This window comes from Euprymna scolopes, chromosome 25 (assembly GCF_053919585.1).
Source record: "Euprymna scolopes isolate OS-2025 chromosome 25, ASM5391958v1, whole genome shotgun sequence".
NCBI lineage: Eukaryota > Metazoa > Mollusca > Cephalopoda > Sepiida > Sepiolidae > Euprymna > Euprymna scolopes.
Window position 1 is genome coordinate 47,957,806 of NC_136506.1, and position 20,231 is coordinate 47,978,036.

Genomic DNA, 20,231 nt, shown 5'->3' on the forward strand with positions numbered 1-20,231 from the left:
ATAATATATATGAGTGTGTATGTGTGCGTTTGTGTGCGCGTGTGTGTGTGCGTGTGTGTGTAATTTATTTTTATTTTACTCATAGAGCAATAATCTGCGTGCACGTATTTTGCTGTACTATAGCTTATCAGCGTAGTTTTACTGTACATAGGTTGTATGGTCGAATGCGTATACCGTTACCCTCGGGTACTTAATTATATTGTTCTATATTTTATCGCTTTAAAAGTAATGTCGATTGTTTTAGAGTTGTTTTTAATTATAATTAAGTATTCAGTATTAGTGGCTCCTACCCAGGAGATCGGGGAAGTAGTTTTCTTTTAGAAAGGTCGCCTATATTTTTTACGTTAACAAATAAGAAACTACTATATATATATATATATATATATATATATATATATATAGTAAGTTATGAAAATATATATATAGCAATTAAGCTACACAGAATATTTCGCGTTTCATTCGTCAGGCTGATGAAATAATATATAACATTATAAAAAAATATTTAAAAAAAAAATATATATATATAATAATGTATTACTGGTTTTTATTTTACTCATAAAGCAGTGATCTACATAGACGCGTTTCGCTGTAATACAGCTAATTGGCGTAGCATTACTTTATGTGAGCTCGAACATAGGTTCTATGGACTATTACGGATACCGTTACGCTACGGGCTCCTCGTGATATTGTCTTATTTTTAACACATAACACATGAATTTAAAGTGATATTAATAGCACATAATATCATGAGGAGCACGTAGCGTACCGATATACGCACTCGACTATACAAATAAAAGGTAGAGTCAAGCGACGCTGATGATCTGTAGTGCGGCAAAATATATGTACGTAGATTACTGTTTTATGAGTAAAATAAAAAAAATAATACATATATATTTATTTGTTTACGTCCTAAATATATGGGCGATCTTTCTAAGGGAAAACTAATTCCATGATCTCCTAGATAAGAGATGCTAATACCACTGCCCTGTGTAATAAATAACAGGTCGAGGAACTAAAGTCATGTAACCGAGAGACATTATTGGAGTTGGTCTATAGAAGTTTGTTACATGTCCCAAGAAACAACCGTAAGTACATAATTTTGAATGACAAGACCGTTTTCAGGGATTTAGCAGATAAATCAACGAACGAAAGAAAGATGAAGAATTCAAATATATAAAAAAAATAAATAATATTACTAAAAGCAAGATACGTAAGTCTTCTACCTACCTGGATTAGTCCTGTGTCTTTTAACAGAATCAAAATTATCTAATCAGTTCGAAAAAAACATGTGTAAAAAAATTTACATATAAAACGGGCAACTGAAACGAAAAAACTATGTCTTCAGGGCGTCAACAATGGTTCAGAATTCGAAAAAATAAACAAAATACTGATGGAAATCTAGCCGATAAGTGTCAGAAATTGTCAGAGATACAATTAGATGATGGATTTCTCTCAGCATTTTTTTAATTTTAATTTTGAAACATTTTTAACGCTCTTAAAACAGCGTTTTTTTTCGTCAGCCATTTTATTATGACACATGCAATTAAAAGTAAGATTAATTGTTTGCATAATTGTTTTTGTAACCATTTTTTCGAAACTAAATAAATTGTAAAAGAGACCTGATTTTTTCAGTGTTTTATTATTTAAAGTTTGAAATATTTTTGCCCTAAAAACTGTGTTTATATAAAATTATTTGTTTGAATTTAATTTGTTTAAATTTTTGTTACCTTATCGTCTGTTTTTTTTCAAATGAACTAATTTATAGTTCGCTTTCATTTGGAAAATTATGGTTTGTTTGTTCTAACTAAAAAATATCATTTTTTATTTAAAAAATTGGTGTTGATGGAAAAATATTGTTGTTAGTTTTGATTTTTTAAAAATATTTTTATTCCTTTTGATTTTGAAAATATATTTATTGTTGTTCGTTTTGAATTTGAAAAATATTGTTATTCCTTTTGAATTTGAAAAATATTGTTGTTCGTTTGGAATTTGAAAAAATATTGATTCGTTTTGAATTTGAAAAAATATTGTTGTTCGTTTTGAATTTGAAAAAATATTGTTGTTCGTTTTGAATTTGAAAAAATATTGTTATTCGTTTTAAATTTGAAAAATATTGTTGTTTGTTTGGATTTTTTTTAAATATTGTTGTTCGTTTTGAATTTGAAAAAAATATTGTTGTTCGTTTTGAATTTGAAAAAGTATTGTTGTTCGTTTTGAATTCGAAAATATATTGTTATTCGTTTTTAATTTGAAAAATATTGTTGTTCGTTTGGATTTTTTTAAATATTGTTGTTCGTTTTGAATTTGAAATAGTATTGTTGTTCGTTTTTAACTTGAAAAAATATTGTTATTCGTTTTTAATTTCAAAAATATTGTTGTTCGTTTTGAATTTTAAATAATATATTGTTCGTTTTGAATTTGAAATAATATATTGTTCGTTTTGAATTTGAAAAAATATTTTTGTTCGTTTTGAATTTGAAAAAATATGGTAATTCGTTTTGAATTTGGAAAAATATTGTTGTTCGTTTTGAATTTGAAAAATATTGTTTTTCGTTTTGAATTTGAAAAAAAATATTGTTATTCGTTTTGAATTTGAAAAAATATTGTTGTTCGTTTGGATATTTTAGAAATATTGTTGTTCGTTTGTATTTAAAATATATGAGCGTTCTCATTCTTTAAAAATATTTATCGTTTTCTTTTACATTAAAAAATAATAATGGTTTAAAAATCTTTTGTATCTGCCAAAGGATATCGTTTACTCTTAAGTTTAATACTTGTTTATTGCCTAAATTCATCTTTCACGTATGGCAACATTTGCTTGTTTTCTGTTCCAGACATTTTTAGTGCATGATTTTCTATATAATAAATAAAGTTCAGTTTTACTTTAAATCGAATTGTGTCCCTTTCTTTTCCTCTTTGAAGTGTAAATTATGAGTAAATAATGAACGCAGTTTAGTCTTTAAAATCCATGAAACAATGAAATGCTTAATCGTTTTAAACGCATAAACACATAGCATTTCCGTTTGAAATTCTTTTTGGAAATGTTAGATGAGACAATTTATCATGATCCCTAATTTTGTAAATACAATTTTTAAGAATTTTTTTTTAAAAAAATGCTTGATGCATTACGACATTCTGACTATTCAGCCGATCTTGCTTGCTAGGGCCTCAGCGATGACGTCATTTTTTCACTAACGGATCTTATGTATGTGTTATACTCAACATTTAAATAAATATAAGTATAAAATTTAAAAACTTGGCATTCACTATATATATATATATATATATATATATATATACACAGAGAGAAAGAGAGAGAGAGTATATAAATATACAATGGTTAAGATTAAATATTATAAGTAGAATAGAACTGAAATTAATGTAAATACGGTCTTATAAAAATTGTATGCTAACATTGATAGGTAGCTAACAATAATTTAGGAAATTGATAATAATTAATAAAGGGCAAAACATTAAATAAAAAGTTTAAATAAAACTTTAATTCCAAGGTAGTAATCAACAATTAAAATAAATATACACTAAATTGAAATTAAATATGATATTTGAGGTAATTATTAGGGTTGTGCAATTTTTAAATATTATTCATCCGTTATTCTATTTTTAATATGAATAAACTTTATGTAGAAACCGCAATGTAGTAACTTAAAACTAAAGAAAAGCAAAATGTGAGGTAGAATTGAGAGTGTAATTGTTAAACTTTAACTTGAATTAGACTCTTTGTATCCAGGATAATTTATAGGAAGTAACATATGTGTTCAATATACGTACCTGAACTTAAATTTACTTGTAACGGACCACAGCGTGTTTATAAATTTAAAAGTTATAAGTATTTACAAACCATTTTTTTACATAAGTATCGTCACTTATCAAGGTCAAGAGGCCACTCGAGGATAAAGATTAAAGAGTGTACAGTAGAAATTGGATAATAGTGTAATCGTTAGTAATGGAAATTCAGTAAATTTGTTAAATATATGGAACGGCTAATCAAAAACTTGTTTACGTTAGACTTGAAGACAACTCTATTGTAGTCAGCTGGAAAGCAGGAAAACGGAAGACAATTTAATAGGCCGGCAGTTCTAAGCAAGAAGCTTTGTTCATGGAATCTACGTTTAGGTTTAGGCACAGATAAAGAGTGTGGGAAATTAGGGATGGTGTTTTCTGCTAGACTGGTGTTTTTTGTAAAAGTTTGGCGAGGGGGGCATAGATTAGAGCTTAGTCGATCACTTGCCATGAAAATAACTATAAAGCAGAGACAAACTCGCAACATCTCTTCTGTGAGAAAGAGGTTGCAGGGAAGAGAAAAGGACATCTCCTACGAGGCTACGATGTCTGTTTTTAACTTTATCAAAGCAGGATAAGTCCTTTCTAGCAGCTCCTGCCCAGATGTGGCAACAGTACTCCATCTTTGGACGTACCTGGCTCTTACATAGATAGAGAATTGCATCAGCAGTGAGATATCTACTGGATCCATAGCAGGGTCCCCCCCAGTTTTCCAGCGTCCTTGGCAACAGATTTGATGTACGTATCCCATTTAAGATCAGGAGTAAAGGTCAAGCACAGAAGCTTGTCAAAACATGAGGCCTACCCAAGACGAGAGCCATTCATTTCAGTTGATGCCAGATAGGGATCAGAGCGTTGATGATGTAAAGATAGAAGCTTGGTTTTAGATGGATTAAAAGTAACAAGCCACCTATTTCCCCATTCTGCAACTGGCTCAAGATCAGAGGAGAGAGAATCAGCGAGAACTTGGTCTTTTAGTAGTATCATCAGCATAAATGTCAACGAATCATGTAAGGATATGATTTGGAAGATCATTGATGTAGATAAGGAAGAGTGTTGGACCCAGGATGGATCCCTGGGGGACTTCAGCATTTATACTGAGAGCTTCTGATTTCTGCCCATCAATCACTATTCTTATGAGCCCATCAGAGAGAAATGATGTTATAATTGAGAAGACATTTCTAGCTATCCCGTAGCTGGAGATCTTGTGAAGTAAACCTTTATACCATACTCTATCAAAGGCCTTTGATATGTCAAGAGCAATTGTTCTAGAAAGGTAGCCTCCGTTGAGAGATTCGCTAATCCTATGAGATATAACTGTAAGCACATCTGCTGTAGATCTAGCAGAACGGAAACCATATTGCGTGTCACTAAGAAGGTTATTTTTGCTGAGATTGTTGATTACTTATCTATTTAACACAGATTACTGTACCTTTATAAACTTTTAAAAGTTTTCTTAGGGTATTATTTGTCTTCAATCAATATAGGCTTTAGATAATTTTCGCATGGATTTGGTAATTTTATTTTAAGAATAGATAAGGTGGTGTAGGATCTAAATGTAGAAAATATAAAATGCATATGAACACACACACACACACACACATACATATATATATATATATATATACATGTGTTTTTCTTTACGAATTTTATAGATTTGTAGATTTCTCCGACATATTGTATATTTTATCATTTTTATTGAATTTTATAAACCTTAGAGATTTTATTACCTTTTATAATAGTTGCCTTTTATATATATCATTGTATAGTATTTCGCCCTTTCCTCTTACTTGAATAGATTATAGATTAAGAGAATAGAAACAACAAGCCATAATGAATGTATAAATATAATAACTATAAATATAAATGAATTAAAAAATAATATAATAATTTTGTAAAAAGTGTAATTAACATAGTACGTATATAATAACACTTATTAATTTTAAAAATGTATGATTGTTGATGTCCCTATATACAAGTATTTGCTCTAAAATTCTATGGTCAAATATGGGTTTTAGCGCTGCAATATTATTGCATCAAATGAGTAGTGATTAATCTTTCTAATGTAATATATTCTACTAGTGTTAAATTTAATTAAAGTGTATTAATACATATAGGTATTTATTATATTCTTAATTTGAAATAGCTTCTATTATATATATATATATATATATATATATATATATATATATATGTTTGTTTGTGTGTGTTGTATAAGTTGTATAATTGAAAGAAATATATAGAGAAACAAGCTTTATGTGTAATATTTTTATGAACCTACCAATGTAGATCTATTTTCAGGTTTTGAATCCACGAAAATTTGGAAATATAATTACTTTACTAATAATTAAAATATGGCGCTTCATATGTATTTAGTCTCGTCGTGTGGTCTGAATTAAAGTGTATTTATCACCGAAAATTTCCAACATGTCCTTTAATAAGTAAGAATTGTTTCTAGCATATCTTTTGGAATTCGAATTTCCTTATACCATAATTTCCATATTCAATCTAAAAAGAAAACTGTTTTGCCGAGAAACTTATATATTCCTCTGATGATTTGTTTGGTGAATTTCTACTATTAAATTTAATACGTGTAAGATGCAGCATATCACTAATAAAACATGAATGTGAAATAAATACATCCGTGGCTTTGTGATTTCTAGACTTTCTCTTTCTCTTTCACACACTCTCTCTCTCTCTCTCTCTCTCTATATATATATATATAGAGAGAGAGAGAGATAGAGAGAGAGATAGAGATAGATAGATAGATAGATAGATAGATATAGATATGTTAAAGATATGTTTTGTAATCTAAAATATTTACATCATTTATTTTTCGAATATCTATTTTCGAAAGAAATTAGTTAAGAGACCAATTTTCAAAAGTATATATATATTTTTTTGGTTTCTACTATACTTATCTATTTGCTCCATTCTGTTTTATCCCTCATCATTTTCCTTGGCACCACGCCATGTTTGTGTTTTCTCTCTAGTTTATATACGTCAGTTCTTCTCTATATTTTCCATACGATTGTCTGTCATCTGATTGATGGTTACTTCAGTATTCTTGTATTTCAATCCATCCTGTATGTATATTTGACATCATTTCTTTCATTTTTCCTGTACTTTCTGTCTTAGATAATTATTTACCTTCTTTGACTTCCGGAGAACGGTAGTAATGCTCTGTCTTACGAAGGGAATGTCACTGTTGTCTTTTTTTCTACTCGACTAGTTTTCACAAAAGTCCATTTTTTTTCAATTTTTGTTTTGGCTCCTTCCAATCGACATTTTGTAACTTGAGGAAACGTCACTTTAGCTACCAACATTGGAAGAATTCTTGCGAAAACTGCCAAGAAATTCTGACAAACAGTATGACATCAGAGAGAAATAACCTTTTAAAATATTTTGTTGTTGCTTATGTTGTTATTTTTTATTCTTCCGGGGTTGATTTTGCGTTCTTATTTTATATGCTCAGATATCCGGAACAGCATTTTAAAGGAAACTGACCATCGTCAGTTTCTAGCTAGATGCAAGCTAAAATTCTGTTTGCGTTTAATATTTCAGGGATGTCAGCATTCACTATATAAGATTCCATTTTTCAGCGTATCGAGGAAAGTTGTTTTCCGATTATGATGAAGAATTTATACTTAACAAAAAACGCAAAAATCATTAAAGTATCGAGATTAATAATTAATGATGTTTATTCATCTATTTTAAATTGAACCAATTATTGCAATTTTTAATTTACTACTGTGATTATATAATAAATGGATATGTGTTTTATAAGTGTCTAAAGCTGGAAAAATACTATTACATTAATTCATGTGTGATTGTATTGTTTTTTGTCTATTGTCATGAGATTATGGTCCCAAACAGTAGGTCCTCATCCTTTTTCTGTGATAGGATAATGTGTGTACTAGCAACAATATGCTAGCTATGATTTCATCATCCAGATATAATAGATATTTTTGTTTTTTACAGCTGATCTGTTACCTACTTGTTTTTTTTAAATAAATACGTATGTTCTATTATGAAATACTGTATATACATTTGTGCGAATATAATGCTATCTAATATATATATATATATATTTATATATATATATATATATATATACCTATATATATATATACAAGTAATTATGTGGGTATAACATTCTCAGCTATAAAGATATCGACATATAGATGATGACATACTTAAATAAGCAGGTTGATAGGGTTATTTCTAAACGGATATATATATATAGAGAGAGAGAGCGAGAGAGAGAGAGAAAGAAAGAGAGAGATATTGAAAAATATATACACATCTTAATATACAGATACATACACCCATAGTACGGTGCGATATATATATATATATATATATATATATATATACATATATACATATATATATGGGTGTGTGTGTGTGTCTATAAATGTATATATATATATATATATATATATATATAGTTCTCAACTAATTCTTATTAGTTTAATGGTTAACATTTTTTATTATATGTTATATTTTGTAAGTGTATTATTATTGCTATTATTATTTTTATATCTATAAGTTTTGTTAACTCTTTATTCGTTACATGTATTTTTCTATATTTTACATAGTTTAACACGATGCTATGTTTATTATAACGTCGCATGGGGCCCTTGTCAAGCTTCGTACAGTCATAAAGGGTGATGGCTTAAACCTTCTGGACTTCACGATGCGAAAATGTGAGGGAATCGCTGTATGTATCGCATAGAACTTTATCGCTCTATGAATTGAGTTTGCGTATATCTGGGAGCGTCCTCGCCAAACGGATTGATGTGTAGTTATTCTTGGCGTGAGGACAAAGAGAAAAAGAAAAAAAAAGAAAAGCGACGATCACTATTAGGAGTTATATATGTACAATAATGGCAGAAACCGGTGTATTGAGCTTTCAGACATATATATTTAAAACAGACGTCATAGTTCAAGTCGTTAAAACAATTAACAATAAATAACACGCATAAAAATAGAAAAGAAAAACAGAATAAATGTACCAATAAATGTACGCTTAGTGACGGTGCTCTTGATTTCTCTACCTCTCGTTATTATCAGGCAGAGGGTAGGGTTGTTAGCTTCAATAAGTTATTTAAGAATCGTGTTTTAACTGATTTTTTTACATCTTTCTTCGGAGTTTTAATCGCATAGAAGCATTATAATTTGTTTTTACAATATATGAAGGGGAATAACTGTGTCGTCTCGAGTTAGTACGATAATTCTCGTCCTGAGCATTCACAGTAGCTATTTTCCTACAGAGGTTTCACGAATCTCTCAATAAAGCTTGGGTGTTCTTAATTTGTCTATATTGGCGGAGCTGATCTACTTAGGCTAAACCAAACTCTAAATCGAGCTAATCTCCCAGATTCTTGAATTGAACTCAACCGATCTCATGGACGGACTTACTAAAAGACCTGTGTCGGGCAATTTATACTGAGGTGTGGCTTGTTAGGGGTGCAGTTTTCCTTCCATCTGCTAATAGGCCACATCGATTCTCGCTGAAAGATGGTTAGGCAGTCGTTTATGCTAAACTGCCTGACCTGATTTAAGCTTTTCAATGGACATATATGACTTCATCTCCTGAGCCGTTATTCAGGGTCAGCGGGTAAAGTTTCTTAGGTTGACGATTTCATTTGTAATACATTGAAATCTTAAAGCAAATTTACATTTCCTCTTCGCTCGGAAATTTATCTTAACCAATACAATAAATGATTTTTTTTCGCCTGGTTCGTTAGTTAAATCTATTATTCAGCTTAACGCACAGGTGTATTCCTCTGACATCTACCAGCATATGTATATACTCTAATCAGTCCCGTAGTCAATAAAAATACGCATTCAATTGATACCAAAAAGGGGAAGAATTAATCTCGAGTTATAACCCAATCAGCTAAATAGTCTGAAAACAATGTCCTGGGTGATTCGTCTAAATGAAAGCAAAAATAAGTTCGATGATTACATCTACTATATGCAAAGTGTATTCTTAAAACAAAGATGATTCACACTTCATCTCGTCGTAACAAGAGAACTACTCTTGTTTTCCAGTTTTAGAATAGTTAGCTTGAGTTAGATTGTGTTTTAACATTTATCAAAAACAACTTTATTTGATGTAATTATTTTTGGTCAAAAGTTCGATTCTTATGTTTGCCTGAATATAATAACAGAATAAAGGAGAAAAAAATAAAAATAAATTGAATGTCTCCTCTTAGCATCAGTCTAAATCATTCCTCCAATACATTTTCTCCGGATGCAAGCTGTGACCCACTAGTGACGTTCTTCATTCGTTAGTCCAATCAGGATCATATATATTTCACTTAAGCCATACCTCCCAAATTCTTCTTACCAAACGCCACACCGACGTCAAGCCTAATTGTTCCTAATGCAGTCTCATTAATGGCTCGTAGAATTAGTAACTCGTATTTGAAGTCTGAATGACACCGATACCGGCGGTTCCTAATCTCAGTCATTAATTCTCCCCTATATCTGCGATTGATCTAGCGTTACCGTCTCCACTGCCTCAGAAAAAATAGTGTGCAACGTTATTGTCAAATTTCAATGCGTGTATGATTATGTTTTTAGCCTCTATTTGAAGATTCGCCTCTGTAAAAGAAAGAACATTCCTTATTTTCTATTGTCTGACAGGGTTTATTAATTATTCATTTTTCAGCCAGTAAGTTATAAATAACAAATTGACCGAAACATTGCCATTACAGTGTAGCAACATTTAAATAATGTTTATTTGAATATAAATGAAAGCATATTTTGCTCTATTTATTATATTGCACTATCATGTAAACTTCGTTACATTAACTGGCTCCTTACGTGATATATATATATATATTTATATATCTATCTATCTATCTATCTATATATCTATAAAAACAGAGATGTGTGTGCCACAGACGATTTCTGATTGGTTAATCCAATAATCACATCTCCTAAAAAACTATGGTTCGTAGGCTTTTAATTTTACCATAAAATATTATGGCTTTATTTATTGTCCATCTTGGAAGGGTTTAATTTTTTTCTAACTTGTTTATTTACAAATTAAAAAAATACGAATCTTACACAATCTTACAATCCAACCTACGACATCTACGGCCGCCATTCTGCTAGCCGCAGACACGTACACAACACGAAAACAATGTTTTGAAAATCTAGCAAAAATTAATTTTCCTGAAATTTTTCAATATTTAAAAATAAATTATGCCGGCTGATAAAATTTTTAAACTTTTTTTAAAGCTAGAAAGATAAAATTTAAAAATACTTATTTTTATGTAAAACGCGCGTTCCCTCGTGGTCTTTTCATTTCGGGTTTGTATATAACAAATAAATGTTATCAAAGGCAAGATAAGTTACTTTTCTACCAAACTGGATATATTTTTCGTGTTTTTATTCAATGTAACACATTTATTCAGCTCGAAAAACGGGTTTGTATTACTGTACACATAGATTCGAAGAAGTTGATAAGATACGAAACAATACAGCACGAAAACACGCGCACACACGCACACACACTCACGTCCACTACCGTCCTTGGCTACGTCACGTTGTTATGGCAACACGATAAATACACAGTAAATTTGATTTTCTTCATTTCTACGCAAATATTACGCAAATATAAATCATATAGATTATCTGTATGAATATAATTACACGTAATAGTTAAATAAAGATGATCATCGTATAAGAGAACCGAAAAAAAAACTAATAGGGAATTTGTATAAAGTTGTATTTTCTTTATAAATAAATAGAAAAAAGGGGTGTTGATAAGACTATCGATACTTATACAGTTTAGTGACGACATTAAAAAATGAAAATATTGAAAAAAATTTTTATTGTACGTAACTGTTATAGACTGAAGTTCTCCGAAAAAAAATGTCACTACATTTGATCAAGTAGTTTTCTTCTTACAGCCAAAAACAATTATTTATCACGACGACGTCAACGTGGCCATTTTGGAAATGTACCTAGCAGAATACCTCCATTTTAGGCCAAATTTCTCAATCTAGCCTTTTTTTCTCGCCATATTGAGATGCGCACAACACATCTGCAATTTTTTTACGTTTTTTTTCTTTTTTTTTTTTTTAATCTGCAATTTTTTGCGTTTTTTTTTTTTTTTTTTAAATAAGAATACTATTGAATATGCAAAGAAATTGAAGAATGCAAAGAATTGAAGAATTTTTATACAAGATTATTTTCGAAACATGCTCAGTTGGACACGCATGGATAACTTCGAAACTTCGTTTATTTACTTCTGTTACAAATTAAAAAAAAAAAAAAACAGCCCAAAAATGGCATCTGTCTTCGCAAAAAAAAAAAAAAATCTCATTCTGGTGGGGGCAAAAAAAGGGCTAGATTGGCCTAAAATGGAGGTATTCTGCTATGTACGGCAGTTACCTGTCCTTGGGGAATTCCTGGGTCTGCAACAACATTTCCAAAATGGCCACGTTGACGTAGCCGTGATAAATCATTGTTTTTCGCTGTAAAAAAAAAACTACTTGATCAAATGAAGTGAAATTTTTTTTCGGAGAACTTCAGTCTATAACAGTTACGTACAATAAATTTTTTTTTTCAAAATTTCCATTTTTTTAATGTCGTCACAAAACTGTATAAGTACCAGACTATCATTACACACGAAAAAATATAGATTTATTTCTGGGTAAAGTTCCCCCGAGTTTTCCTTTCACTTCAGTAAATAATGGTCTTTTGTTATATATATGGCGTACTATTATCCTTATATATATGATGTTTATGTTTATATATATATATATATATATATATGTATAAGTGATAGTGTATGTGTGTGTCTCTGTGTGTCTGTGCGTCTGTGTGCATTTCCCTACGCTAAAACTCTGTCAATTTTAAGCCTACAGATTCGAAATTTGATATACAGGGTACTGAGATTTGGGAAAATCGATGTGATAGGTTTTCGACAGAAATTTGGCGATTAAGTGGTCAATATTCAACAATTAGACCTTTGAGAACTCTACCAAACTTCTCCTACAATTTAAGGTCTGAACAGGTGATATTTTATATATAGATTCCTTGGACATGGATCTAACTTATTAACTTTACTTGATCCCTAAACAATAAATGTTAAGAGGTCATAATAGGGGTCAAAGTTTAAAAAAATTGACCTTTTTTTTTCCTCAGCATACACTTCAAAACACCTGGGCAACGCCGGGCACCGATTGCTAGTATATATATATATATATATATATATATATATATATATATATATATATATATATATATATATATATATATATAGCAGGCTCTCTCAGTCTTGGACAGACATGAAGGGTTACTTGAGCGTGAAATTTTTTGTGACAGGAGGTGCGCAATCTCTAACCACACCTTTCCTAAGACGACATTGTTAAATACCAGTGGCAAGTGAAGTACAGGACGACTGGAAACAAATGGAGAGCACATAGTGCGCCGAGAATTCCCAAATGGTTACCGATCTGACACTAACCAGGCTACACGTTGCTTAACCGGTTATCTGACGAGAACCGATTTGTCAACGCGATTATGCCGCATATATATATATATAGTAAGTTTAGAAAATACACATGACTATAAAGCTACGCAGAATTTTCCGCGTATCATCTTTCATAAAATTTTTAGTACATAGATAAATTATATATATATATGTATATATATATATATATATATATATATATATATATATATATACATACATACATACATATTATATATAGAGAGAGAGGGAGAGAAAGAGAGAGTGAGAGAAAGAGAGAGAGAGAGTCTGGGAAAGAAAGAGAGATAGTGAGCAGGAAGGGAAAGAGGCAGCAGTTAAATAGGATCATATATTAAATGATGTCGGGCAAAAATGGATAGATCATAGCAGATTTATCCAGAATGGTGTTGATGATAACTTAAATTTAAAGAGTTGCAAAGACGAACAACTACTGTAAAGTGATATCTTTAAGAACTATGACGTTGTTTGGGTTTTAGATTTGCAGACACAAAATTTGTTTGAGAATCGTTTAATTTAAATGTTTCTTCTGTACATATTTATGTAGTAGAGGATAATATTTTTAGAAGTTTGGATGCTCACTAAATGTAAGGTAAATCATTTTTTACTGGAATTCCTATGTATTACTTAATCTATAAAAAATTCAGTTGAGCCAATAATATTCATATACTTTCTGTAGAAGCAATTAATATTAATTTCTATTATTTCTATTGTTCTATATGAGTCAAACAAAAACGAAGACAAAATAGAATGTATTGTGTCGTATTTGCTACTTGGAATTTCTTCACTGTTTTGCTGCTCAGCCAGTCCTTGGCGTGTGATGTTACACTAATATGGCGAGGAATTACTTCCGTATTATACCCTTTTACGGCCCCTTCTTACAAAACCGGGCGTTTATCTTCACAAACTGAGCACGTGTAGAAAATGTAGGCCCTAATATATCTCTCTGTACTTTCTGTGATTTCTTTCGAACAACCAATATTTTCCAGATAATTCCAGATCAGCAGCAGATCAACAAGTTTTATAAAAAGGATTGGTTGAGCATTTTCCTACACTTGCTGTAACTTGCTCATCTCTTTCTAATCCCTGAATATTGGCTAGGCGAAACTACCTATCACTTCATCAACGGTGTACAGCAACGAAGGCAAGCTAAAGATAATACCATCGAAACAGCTGTACCATCACTCCTCTGGCGATTTACAAGAAGCATTACCCCCCTATTAATGCTTCGCAACACCACTTTTCTTTATTATTAGGAGCGGCATTGTATGTTCACCATCATCATCACTGTTGCATTTACCACTGTTCTGTTATTTGCTGTCATAATTACAGCGTCTATTTGTTCTTCCTCCTGTTATCAGCGACGCTCATTTTGTGCTATCATTATCACATCACCCATGCTTATCCTGTTCATTCTATCATTGGCAGCATCTCTCATGTTTCAGGTTACATCATTATCATAGAATCTACAGTAGCTCTGCGTCTAGCATCAAGGCAAAATATTTGTTATATACAAAACACTACTGTACACATTAATACCATAATCTACTCGATGCAATAAAGTATAATAAAAGAAAATTTACACATTTTCCAATACGACCATCATCTATTTGTTCCTAACTACAACTAGTCGTAACGATCCTGGCTTCTACGGCAAAAAGAAGTTCCAGAACTTCCTCTCAGCAACATAATCATCAGCGTTCTACTTATATCTAAAATCTGCATGAGTAATATGCCTATATCCGACCAGCAAAATTATAATTTAATTTAATCCAGTAGCCCCTTTCTAGATATGTATATTTTTCTATTATATAAAAATACTCGAATGTTGTTCCAGACATTGGCTCATTTTATTTTTATAATTGGCTCATTTACCACACGTCTTTATGTTTTATTTTTTACCCGCCCGTGTGTCTTGTGTTAGAAAAATAATCGGTTATTATTTATATAAGCTGTGCCAGCACAAAAAGATAGGAAGTCGACTAGACACAGATCTGACCTCAAACATCTTCTAACGAAAGCTGAATTTGTTACATGATAAGGGCTGTCCACTTTTCATGTAAGTATAAAAATAGAGAGCTTAGTTAAAATGAAAATGAAATAGCAATAGACGAAATTCGAACCTCGTAATTTAGGTTTAGAAATAGATTACGTGTGAGAATTTAAAAATGTAAAACAAACAATTGTTTAGAATATAGATAAAATATTTCAAGAAAAGAATGTGAACTTTCAAGTTTGTTATGAAATTTTAAATTGAAAGAATGCAGCTTATAAGATAATGTTTTTAACATATTGGAAAAATAGGTTACTGAGTATAGGTTAAAATTCCTTTTGTAGAAATAGGAAAAGTTTTGGACACGTATGTCCAGAACACGTGAAAGAAGGAACATGTTTTAACATGTGTATGACGTCACGGAAAATAGAAAGTTCTAGGGATAGAGAAAAACTTTAGAGTTAGAAAAAACAGTCAGTGAGAAACTGAGAGAGGGTCTGGGAAGCGTCTAGAAGCGAGACGATCACTTTGAAACTAAGATGTGAGCTTTGAATTCTTGATGATGGAAAGCACGGCCGGTCGTGAAGAAATAAATTCATCATGTGTTTTGTGATAAAGCTCGTCTTGTCTTATGATTCTTACAAAAATGTAAAGTGAAAATTGTATTATATATTGTGTTATAAAATGTCATTACATACACGTCTCGACAGCTCATGTCTGCACAATGTCTGAACACTATCCCCTTCACTCAAAGAGCTTCACATAGCAACACATCTATTAACCTAAGAATGAACATATTTGTAATATATAGGAATCGTAATAAGATTAACAATCTCTTATAAACGAACAATCTCTCCAAGTCTCTTACAACAACATCCCTCTCTAGAACTCTCTCAAAAGCATCACTTGTAATAAGACTCTCTCTTACAACAACATCTCTCTCTCTGAGTCTTTTAACATTCCTCTTAAACACTCTCTCTAAGATACAACATCATATGTAATAAAACTCTCTCAACGACAAACACTGTTATAAGATTCTAAGCATCTCTAATAAGACTCTAAGACTCTCTTTTATATAACCCAATATGCAATAAATTACAGTGAGCTAAAACATCCCGAGCCATTGACCTAATACAGATGGTTAAAGGTCAAAATATTAATAACGTATTTACGTAATTTACTTATATTTTTCTTTACATTTGTTCAGGTTTGCTTCTGCCTTTTTTTTATCTATGTCGGTTAATTTTCTATCGGTCCTACTATACTTACGGTCATTTTTAATTCATTAAACAACTGGATATCTTGGGTGGTTTTAGTTTCCATACATAGCAAATATTACTCGATTTTAGGTTACATTCATAGAAGATATTCCTCGATAATCCAAACTCACTGATTTATTCACTCCAATCTTGTACAAATGTGTTAATTCTTGTTTAATTTGGAAACAATGTACACAATCTATATATCTATAAAAGTGAAAGTGTCTGTCTGTCTGTGCCTATCTGTGTACATTTCCCTACACAATAACTGTGTCAATTTTCAGTTTACGACTCGAAAACTCCTCCGCCAATTTTGGGTATAAACAATTGAAATTTTAGATATAGGTTCCTTGGACATAGATCTAACTTTTTGACCTCTGCGGTCTCTACCAAATTACTCGGACAATTTCTGGTCTAAACATTTTAAATTTTACATAAAGGGTATTCGGAGCTTTTTAATCGGTTTGGGTCGAAAATTTGAGCTACCAATATATAAATGTATGTACGTATGTTTGCATACTTTCAACAGAGGCGACGAATTTTAAAAGATCAGTATAGTTTTTAAGCTCGACCCTTCAGACGACAAATACCAAAAAATTAGCACAAAACATTAATTTCTTCACCCTCATGTGGGCACTTTTGCTCAACACACACCTCCAATAACCCGGGCAACGCTGGGTACCAATGCTAGTATCTCTAAAAGTGAAAGTGTCTGTCCGTCTGTGCACATTTCCCTACACGATAACTCTGTAAATTTTCATTCTACAGACTCGAAATTTGATATACGGAGTATTGAGATTTGGAAAATCTTTGTGATCCGTATCCAACCAGAAATTTTGCTTGCAAGGGGTCAAAGTTCACGATTTGACCCTTGAGCATCTATTAAATTTCTCCGCCAATTTTGGGTATAAACACTTGAAATTTTAGATATGGGTTCCTTGTATGTGGAGCTAACTTAATAACTTGATTTCAGGCAAAACAGTCAATGTTAAGGGGTCATAATTGGGGGCAAAGTTAAAAAAAATGACTTCTGTGGTCTCTACCAAATTACTCAGAAAGTTTCTGGTCTAAACATTTTAAATTTTACATAAAGGGTATTCAGGGATAAGGCAAGCTTTTTAATCGGTTTGGATCGAACATTTTTACTTACCAATACATAAATGTATGTATGTTTGCATGTCTGCCTAAAACTTTCCACAGAGGCGATAGGTGTATCAGAATTTTTGTAGAAATTTTTGACACCCCTAACACGAAACTGCGAATAAAATATAAAAATCTCGTAATTTCTCTGTTAAAAGTGGGTTATTTATTTTCTTTATGGATTATACTTCCAAAATAAACTATTAAAGTTGTTTTAAAAGTAATAGAAATATTTTTTTAAACAGTAATGAATTTTCCGAACTCAATATTTTTCAATTTTTAAACTTTAAAAATCTATCAAAATTTTTCTATTGATTCTATCTTTACGATATTTTCAGGGTCAATGTGAAATTTTATGTTCTTTCCAATAAACCGAATATAATATTTAAGACAAACGTTTTTTTTTTAAATTCACGCCCCCCAGTTTTCAAGTTTCTATTAAAAAGTAAATAATTAATTTATGTTTTGATAGTTTTATATATCACAAATTGAAGAGAAAAGGTCAATAAATAATATATTCAAATTTAAAACAAACAAAAAAAAACCGTTTTTTAGAAATTTACCTGTAAAGTCCGAAGTTTAAAACCTTTTTAAAAAAAAAAACACATTGTTTTTTTTGTTTGTTTTTTTAATTAAACCTTGGTCCTTGCTCCTTTAATTGAAAAAAAATAGGGCTTGAATTACATTTTTCGAGGAGTTATAAGCTTGGAAAGATGGGGTGGAATTATTCACTATTTTCACGAAATTTCTGATACACCTACAGAGGCGACGAATTTTCACAAGATCAGTATCGTTTTTAAGCTCGACGTTTCAGACGAAAATACCGAAAAATTGTCTAAAAACATTAATTTCCTCAATGGAGCACTTTCTACAGGGTAGGATCGCTTTTTTCGCCGATATTTTCGACAATATTCCCCCTTTTCGCTTGTCTATCCTTAATTTAAACTTACGTCACTTCCGGTTTTGTGGTAGTCGTAACAGCAAAGACGTCACGTTTTTCCCCGTTCTTTGCGTTCTTCACGGTACAAGTTCGAGCATGCCTTCCTACTACCACTTTGTTTTGCTCAACACACACCTGCAAAAACCCGGACAACGCCGGGCACCATGCTAGTTGAATAATAAAATACTAATTATGCAATATTGATTTTTATAGTAGGTATCGGCTCAAACTACTAGAAATGTCTTAATAATTATTTACCAAAAGCAGATAATAAAGTAAACCTTTTCATTCGCTCTCATGAAATGAAACTTGTCATTTGCTTCGCAAATGGTCGTCATTTTCATAATTACTTATTTTTCGTATAGACTTTGTCTTGCATTTTCACCTTAACGTCGGTTATTACACAATAGTGTGTTCTATGGTTTGGTTACTATGGGGAAAATAATTGACTAATGATTTTAGCTCTCTTTGAAACTCTGCGACTCATATTTAAAATATAAGCGCCATGATGGTTTAATAAATTCTCGGAATAAGCAATTGTTCCTGAGCGTTTGATGTCATAATGCAATGATCGGTATTTGTGGAAACTTAGCTGAATTTTTATAACAGTTCATTTTTTAATTGTACATGTGTCAACCATGTGTAACAGCACGTGCTGCGTCATTAGAAAAATATGTTTCTCTTAACACTTCCGGTAAATGACTTATTAGTTTTCGCTGTATATTTAATTTCATATATCATTTAATTGAGTCTTTCAAATTTTTTCCGCTTTTCCGATACACTGGTGAAATCTTATCTAATTCAGCTTATTTATGAATAACTGGTACCTCTAATAGTTAGGCGGTTATGAAGCATGAAAAAAGTGGTTATTTTCATAGTAACTATTTTATTTTTTTACTATATTATCATGTCCTTGCATACAAGTTTCTCCAAGCTGTTAGGCTCGAGCGATTTAAAGATGACTATATACCAGAGCTGATCAAACTGATATTACTCGTTAATCCTCCCAATGTGGTGCACTTGTTTAAACATGATTTTAAATATGTTTGATAATAGCTCATCTATATATCTATAAAAGTGAACGTGCCTGTGTTTCTGTGTGTGTACATTTCCCTACACAATAACTGTCGATTTTAAGTCTACAAAATCGAAATTTGATATACAGGGTACTGAGATTTGGAAAAATCGATGTGATCGGTTTTTGGACAAATTTGTCTGTTAAGGGGTCAAATTTCAACTATTTCACTTTTGAGAAATCTACAAACTCTTTCGACAATTTTTGGTCTAAACACTTGAAATTTTAGATATAGGCTCCTTGGACATGGATCTAACTTAATAACTTGATTTGCGCCCAAAACAATAAATTTTAAGGGCCATAATAGCGGTCAAAGTTTTTAAAAAATTGACTTCTGCGGTCTCTTTCAAATTACTCAGACAATTTCTGGTCTAAACATTTGAAATTGTACATAAAGGGTATTCAGAGATAGGGCCAGCTTTTGCATCGGTTTGGGTCGAAAATTTCAGTTATCAATATATAAATGTATGTCTGTATGTTTGCATGTCTGTCTAAAACTTTCGACG